The following is an 8,592-nucleotide window of genomic DNA, read 5'->3' as shown; positions in this document are numbered from 1 at the left end:
CAATGTGTGAATGTGTGAAGTAATAGCCTATATCATCACCTTTTACCAGTTATTATTTCATAAGACTATATCATTGTTATAAAAAAATTTAGTATCGCTGGTCTAACCCACTCCTTGACAGGTCTGGCCAATTAAGATGCAAATTTAAAATTCCATAAGTGTTACTCACTCCAACTTTTGATCGTTGTTTAATTTTCCAGAATACTCGCCCTCTCCTCCTGTTTTTTGGTCAGCAAGCAGTGACAGGTGAGGAGGCATGGTGGGCAGTGAATAGCACTGTCACCGCATAGCCAAAAGGCCCTGGGTTCATATCCCGGACAGAGTCTTTATGTGTAGAGTTTGCATGTTCTCTCCGTGCCTGCTAATGTAGCCACCAATGTCCCAATGGTGGTTTTCATCAGGCCTGATGTTGTGTAGACACTAACCACATGAATCCTTCCACGTGTGCAGAATTACTCTCTGAAAAGTAGCTTTAAGTCGAATAAATGTATTTAGATAGAACAAGAAAAGTTTAAAAGCAACAACAGTTGCTACTGTGTAATATATGTATGTATCACTTTGTATCACTGTATTCAAATGTACTTCGCAAATACATTGAATTGGCATAAAGACAGCATGATTATATTCGGCATCATTCAATAACAAAATGTTTTTTCTGCTTTTAAATTAATGAAATGACTCAGTGGAGAATTTTGGTTTCTGCAGAAGGGAATAGTTTCTGGGTTCCAAGTTCCAGGGTGAAAGAAATCGGATTCTACGGTCCGTTTCTCCCATGAAAATTATGATTGTTTATGCTGTCTCTGTGCTGACATTCAAGGCGCACCCACCAAAAGGGAAAGTCCAGGCCAAACTCCACTCAAAAGCAGCAAGCAGACAAAGAGGAGAGAGTGAGAGAAGTGTGCTTCAGAGTCTACCACTCTGTTCACAGAATAATGCATTACTTCCTTCCTCCAATCCATGCTCTAGAAAGCCAGATCAAAGCAAGGGCTGGCTCCTTCCAGGCTAGTCCATATTGTCACCTTGTGCTGTTTTTAGCACAATTATCTTGCGGAAACAAATCCCGTTTGGTGGGCGTGTGCTGGACAAGACAGACATGCTTGCGTTCCCACCCGTGATTTACGGTAACAGACAGAACCCATGCATTGAAGAAACCAATCACGAGCGCAGACACAAACTAAACAGGCAAGTCTACGTGCTTGCTTTTTATGCAGCTGGTATCACGGTCCCATTTCCCTGAAGTTTAGCAGGGCATTAAAACTCACATTTGGCCCTGACGTGCCTAAAGAACAACCTGACCCCGCGTGACCTTGTCGAGAAATATTGGTGAATAATGCTGTATGATCAACTGTGCCCGACACACACATGCGCGTCCATTGTTTGTTAAATAGTGCAGCTCTGCCTCGTCTCTGTTTTTCTTCTGACATTTTTAGTCCGCAAGATAGTAAATCTAGGGATCTAAAGTCTGTGTTTACTTTTCCAAAACTGTGGCCCAGTTAACAGCTTTAGGATTTATGCTAGGTTGATAGTTCTGAGCAAGAAAGCTGTTTCTGCATTGATCAAAATAAGCACCTTGGCTAAGTACTGCATCATTGTGGTTTACTGTAGGAGTATTTAGTATTATTTTAAGATTTAAATGGTTTAACTAAATGCAACATTGTCTAAGCACTGGACTGTTAAAATCTGCATCGACATTCCAGTGAACATTTATTTGTGGTGAAAAGTGGGTGAAAAGCTGTTCAGTTTATGAGCCAGATACATTTGACTGAAAAGTGAGTCTTCTGGCTGACTAGGACATAGCCATATCTGGGTAAAACCTGATCTATATTGGGGATAACATAGTCAGTTTATGTCAAAACGTCTCTCAACCTAGATTTCCACCCCTCTGAACATCTAGATCCTGGCTTTTGCTCACTGGGATGTCACAGATGATTGATCTATGAAATAGTCTGATCCATTCAGACAGACTTCTGGGGCTTACTGCAAACATTCACATTTTATCACTCACAAATGTCATTTCACACACTTGGCAGCTTCTGCTGTACAACAAAAGAACTGTTCTGCTTTGCTGTAATACCGCATTAGTTTCTAAGCAGTTCCCCGTCTCATGGTTATGTACAGAATGGTTTTTATCTTATATAGAAAGAGAACATAATCTTGTAGAGTACTTCCTTCTTAATGCAAAGAAGAGACTATCGATTAGTGAGACTGGGCACTGTGAAAGGTTGATGCCTACCCTAAAATGGCTTTCATTGCAAGGCACAATTCAGACAACAAGCACAACATCTCATGAAAATGAGAAGGACCCAAAATACTTTGTTTAAAGTTCAAACAGCAACAGGAGAACAATCAAATCCCATTGCTTTCTGCTGTTAATTTCAAAGTAATTTGATTGGCCCTTTGTCACTGTGACCTGTGCAATCACAGCAGATCTTTACCTATGCTCAGCTGAGAATATGTCAGTAGGCCTATCATGCCTGAAAGGTCATATCAGATGGGTAACAGATCATATCAAAGGGGTAATATCATATGAAGTCATACACTCATGTCAAGAAATGGCCATAATTGCATAATTTCAGTTACATCTTAATGTATCATAGGAGTAATGCTGATTTTGAGTCACAAGAGCTTTGGGTCATCCCGGGCCTGGATTTATAAGGGAGTATGTGTATTTAAGACTCCCCGAAACCTTCCCCAGTCCCCGACTAAGCATTTCAACCCAAGGAAATGTCACACTGAGCATGTCTCTAAAGGCAACCTAGCATAACATACATGACAGCTGCCTCCCAAATACAAGGAGAATGATGCTAACCTCGGGTCTTACCAAGCCCTTACTGAGCCACTAAATTGGGCTATATAGTGTGCAGAGGTGAAAAGTCCAGGAGTCAGACAGTGTAAGTCTTGCCATGTGTTTCTTCCACTCATGAACTCAGCCATCTGATTTCATTAATTAGTTCTACCTTCTGGCTTATTAGCAAATCCAGGTTATTGGAACAAAGTACTGGGGAGGAATTTATTTTCTGAACCTGGATTTTCCACCTCTGATTGTGGGTATTCTGCCTTTTGTAATTGTAGTTTGCTTTCTTTTAAGAGAATAATGTGGGCTAAAAGACTGATAACTTCACCAAAAGCAAAATTTTGCTCCTGTTTATGCAAAATGTGAATTATAAACTAAAACATATGTAAAACATATGAAATATATGTATTCATTAAAATTTTATTATAATATAGAATTGTAATTGTAGTGTTGGGCAGAGAAATCGCGGTTCAAAACAGAAACAGTTTGAAGGGGGGAATGAATAATAGCCTATATCTAGTGTAACGGTTATCATATTGCTCAGCTCACTTTACTGCAGGTTCAGATAAAACCTAATTCCACTCTGATGGGTTTATGCAGCCTTCACCAGAAGGACGAGCAGCTCGTAACTATATCCCTCAAGCAAAGTAACAGGGCTGTGAAATGTGTTTTTACGATGTTATGATTCTGTATCCTTAGTTTGCGATCTTCCCTCAGCAGCACGTATATCAGCACGCACTGACGGGAAAGAGCCTTTCCGCTTCCCGTTGTTTTTCCAGTTCGCAGACAGACACGAAATGACCGGATTATGATTTGGGATGGATCCATTAAAATGAAAGTTTTTACCGAGTCGAAGAAGATGTAGAATTCTACAAGGTAACGCTAGTAGGCCTACTGTCGAAAATGATTTCTGGTGAACGTCGCGTGAAAGCTACAAATATCACGAACACAGGCTAGGCTATATTTGAGGTCGGCGATTCCTCCGATAGCCGTACTTTGCTACCGCCTAGCGGGTCAAAATGAAATTTGTTCTTCTGTCGTCTCAGTTTAAATGAACAATTAACTTGAAAATAATCGAAGTAATAATCTCTTTTTTTTCTGTAGTTCTCTGCAGTGAATGTGAGTGCGTGCATGCGTATGGGAGTTTTCCATACGATCTATAATGTTGGCGTATTCACTGTATGATAACTATAATTTATATGTTAATTTTACCTATAAAACTATAATTTGTATGTAAATTTTTATGCGCTTCTGAAGGTCTCTTTAATGCGTAAATATTACATATATTAAGAGCATTATATTCGTTCTTGGGAACTCGGGAAAGGCTTCTTGCAAATGCAGTCTGTGTAAAAGAGTCCATGTAGGCGTAAGCTTCTGGTTGATAACGCGTATACTGTATACGTCCAATAGGGAGACGTAATGGTGTGTAATAACCGTGTGTTAGACTAAAAGGCCAGCAAAGAGCAGCATCTTATTGCGGGGGCTTGTATTCCGATTGTTATGTCATTCTATAGATTAATTCAAGCCATACCTGTAGGCTATACACCACGTGGTCTAAAATGGAGACAACCTTGTTCTCCAGACCTGTACTTTACCTGATATAAGTATGCGTAGACTTCCATCACTTGCTGGGGCGGAGGTTGCTTCTGTGTCCTTTTTTTCCCCAATGGGAACAATGTAGAGTGTGCTGTGAGCGGATTCAGTTGTCGGATCAACCGCTGCCCTTGCTTGCTCACCGAAAGTGCGCACATTATTTTAGTTTAGAGCACATATCTGGCATTAACCCTGAGAAAAAAAAAAAAGAAAAAGAAAAACTGGTGAGAGAGGCTAAGTGGGAGACAACCTGCAAAATGATGCCTTTAAGAGACAGGTACTCCATGAATGCTTATATAATGGGAGATTCCACACATTTTAGCATAAAATCTTGTGTTATAGAATGAACTTGCTTGTGTTTACAGCAGTGTATATCGGTGGATACTTATCTTCTACTAGCTTTCAACGTGTCACTCCTATACAGTTTGACTGGGCCTTTATATTAATTTAGTCTGGTTTTAAAAAAAAATAATTTTAAAAATCACTAGGTGGCAGCAACGAGCCTTCAGGATGCTTTTGTGACGCCTAATGTGCTGCCCTTAGGTGCCAGCACGAAAAAAGAGAATACATTTTGAAAAAGGATACGCTAGCCGGATAAATATGTCAAAAAAACAATGGATGTCTGCAGGGGTTTATTTGGACAGAATTTCAAGAGTGTGTGCGCATGCACGGTGTGACTCAACAGTCTGGGTGGGAGGATGGGTTAAAGATCACCTCAGCATACACCAGGCATACGCCCACCACTTCCAGAAAATGGATATGCTGTATGAGCCCTACAGTGTAAGCCCTCATTTTAGCTATGAGTGACAGCTTATCACTTTTCTCTGAACTACTGTTCAACGACCACGTTGAGCCACTTAGACATACAGTATGTGTTTCTATGTAATTAACAAGTCAAACTTTTAATGCATTCATGAGGTAAATAATACGCCTCCATAAATCAAATATGAATATGTCTTTACTTTGGAAACCCGTTATCAATTAAACATTGGTTATTGTGCTGTGTAGACATAGTTTTCTTTTCTTTTTTTTTCATAGCCAAGATAATTTAGGCCCGGCACTGAACAATTACAATTTGGTCTCACACTGCTACTATCTCTGGCACTGGGAAATAGACCTATGTCATTTACTTTATATGCTCAACACTTTGCTTTTGCTGAGAAGACCTAGGGAATCAACACTGGCAGGGAATGCAAGGAAATGGGCGGTCAGTCAGATGTAGGAGATAAGGTGGGTAGACTCATGCAGCCAGTTTTTTTGGGAATAGGACCAGAAAATCACGATTAACACCCCTGCTTTATCCAAATGTGCCATGGGATTTTTAATGAACACAGTGAGGCAGGACCTTGGTTTAGTGTCTCAGCCAAAGTACTGCACCTTCTATGGAACAGTGTCTCCATCCCTGTGTTAGGGCATCGGGTTTCCATTTGGTTAAGAGTAGCGGGCAAAGTAGCAATTATTGGACAAGAAACACCTCTTCCAGCAGTGACTTAGTTTTCCATTCAAGTGTTAATCGAGCCCACACCTGTTTTGCTTCCCCAGTTTGCCATTAGAAAGGCAGAGACTGACACGGTTGCTAGCTCGAGTACAGTCCGTGTGAAAAGGACTTTTCAAACCTGGCGCTGACAAGGTTTTAAATCATATTTTATTGCATTTCTCTGTCCAATTTCTCAGTGTTCCTCCTGGTTTTCGGTGGCGTGGAAGCAGTGATTGGCTGTCAGCTGCGCAGAATGGACATCATTGCTGGGAGAGGCAGTTCATTGATATTCATTGTCTTGAATTCCTCCAGCCCTGACTAATCGAACCGGAGCTCCTCATCATCATTCGAGAGGCCACTCCATGGCTTGAATAGGAAATGAGTCAACCCGCAAAAGACTATTTTTACTTTGCATTACACAATGAAACAGCTGTAAGGCAGCAACTGCTGGGGGGCCTATTATTATCCATTCAGGGGTTGAAGACCAATGCCTCCAACTTCTATTTTGAATGCATTCGCATGAACTATCTATTGTCACAGGCTGCACACAGTTTAAATGCATTCTAATTCCAATTTAAAATGGAATTGTCAAATCATTTGTGACACAATTTAATACGATAATCTCAATGAATGTTTCCAGCTTTAAAAAAATCTAGCTATTTTAAAAAGAAAATCTCCAGTGCAATAGACCACACTTTAATAATCCAATTTCCTGTATATGCATATATTTGTTTAAACAAACATAGTTGGAATATTTGGGGGAAATCATTTGTTTGATAGTCTCATGCAAAATAAAAATGAATACATTGAGACGGCTGCCTTCAGAATTGTGGCAGCTAGACGTGCTCAATCTACTGAAACATTTGCAGTGAAACACTGTATGTTTTATCAGCACAATGGGAGTTCAACTATTTAAATGAAGATTTTGCTTCACTTGTTGCCAGGCTAACTCAATAACATGATGGGGGTTATGCGGGTAGGACTATGGTCTTGCATTTCAAGCAGGTTTTTTTCCCAGACCATTGCAAATGTTGATACTTGTGAATGCCCTTTAATGTGATTACTACTTCCCAGCTTTCAGGGACATTTTTTCCATTATTTTTTTTAGCTGCTTCTGATGCCTAACTGTCATACAAATGAGGAACAAGACAAATAAAGAAGAATTTTAAATGGGTGGCATGTTACTGTATGTTGCAGTATGTTGCGGAAATAAGCATAAAATACAAGAAGAAAGAATAGCAATATATATATATATATATATATATATATAAAAATTGAAATTCCTTGATAACAATCTTCCCGCATGTTGCTGATGAAATGTACTATTAAATCCATTCCTAAAATGTTGCCATCATTATCATCTATTATCACCGCGATTTATCCACTTTGCATCCATGGCAACTGAAGCTGAGACTCGGAAGATGCTGCCAGCGCCAGAGCAGAAATGGAAAGCACGCGAATGCGAGCGCCAGCAGCGGAGCGCCCAAACGAAACAGACGCTGCCTAACTACCTGAGGGGAACACAGTGCCACGTCCAACTTTAAAGCATCAGTGCAGCCACATAAATAAAGCTCGGCCAATAACGGATCTGAACTGCTAATTGCCGCGGCTTTTATTTAAGAAATGTCAGCCGTTGTAAGAGCAGTCAAGATGTGATTCAGTGGAGTCTATAACCCTCTCATCGAGCCGATGAGAGACAACGAGTCGCTTTGTCTCCCAAATTCATGTTCATTTTTTCCCCCATTCAAGATACACCAGGCAGACCGTTTCATTCATGTAATGAATTGATTCTGAGGCTTTAAAGGGACTGAAACAGGTTCTCCCGGAGACAGGTTAATCGCTCTCCTTTTCCCAGCCCAGAGTAAATGTTAAGAGGGCACTGTCTATATTTCACTCTCCAAACAACGGCCAAAGTGGCTACAGACAGAAAGAAGTGCTGCTGGTGCTTTTTTTGCATTTAGCTGGAGTCTTCTTAAGTCTGTCATTTAAAATTCAGATTAATCGCAAAAATAATTAATTAAAAATGTAAAATGTTAATCAGCTCCTCGTATTTCGTCAGCTGCGAGTAAGAGATAAGATCTTTTTAAGGTCTCTGGATAAGAGAGTCTGCTTAATGAAAGTCATGTAATTTAATTTGTAATAAGCCTGCAAATTGACTTTTGATCCGTTCATTTTTGAATCTGTTCATCTTTGCATAATGAATGGTGAAATGTTTCTTCGTATGGAAGCTACAATGATCTCATAAGCCATGTCTGAATCAACACATTTGTCTGCTATTGAGCATACAACTTGAGTATACTCAATAGTAAGTAAGTACACTGATTCAGTGGGCTTGCTATGCTCAATAGTATGTAAGTACACCGATTCAGACTCAGCCCTATTTGCACTTTCCTGCTCACTGATTGGCTCACCGGTACAAGTGGAAAAATCCACAAGTAGCATCTCACTGTTGTTCCTGGGCCTGGTCCTTCTGTACACCTCTCCAGTGTTTTGCCTTACAGCGTCTCTTTGTGTAAAGCAGTTTCCCAGTACCAGACGATGATCATATGTTTATTTTACATTCCATTTTGGCATTTAGCAAATTCCCTTACCCAAAGTGACTCACACTGGTTATCCTTTTTATACAACTCATTAATGCAGCTGGAGAGTTACGCAAGCAATTCATATTGTGTGTTCAGCTCAAAGGTACAACAGCCAGTGTCAGATTCAGAACTGCTAACTGAGCTAC

At 40.1% G+C, this 8,592-nt stretch overlaps 1 long non-coding RNA gene across 1 annotated transcript; it reads left to right on the top strand.

The window, feature by feature from the left end:
- Positions 1–3,507: 3,507 nt before the first annotated feature.
- Positions 3,508–7,034, top strand: LOC118228347. The gene is made up of 2 exons (XR_004765460.1): positions 3,508–3,670; positions 6,062–7,034. It is a non-coding gene; the product is annotated as an uncharacterized LOC118228347 (long non-coding RNA).
- Positions 7,035–8,592: the final 1,558 nt, after the last annotated feature.

Source organism: Anguilla anguilla, chromosome 5, assembly GCF_013347855.1.
Source record: "Anguilla anguilla isolate fAngAng1 chromosome 5, fAngAng1.pri, whole genome shotgun sequence".
NCBI lineage: Eukaryota > Metazoa > Chordata > Actinopteri > Anguilliformes > Anguillidae > Anguilla > Anguilla anguilla.
This window is presented reverse-complemented; position numbering and strand designations above follow the sequence as displayed.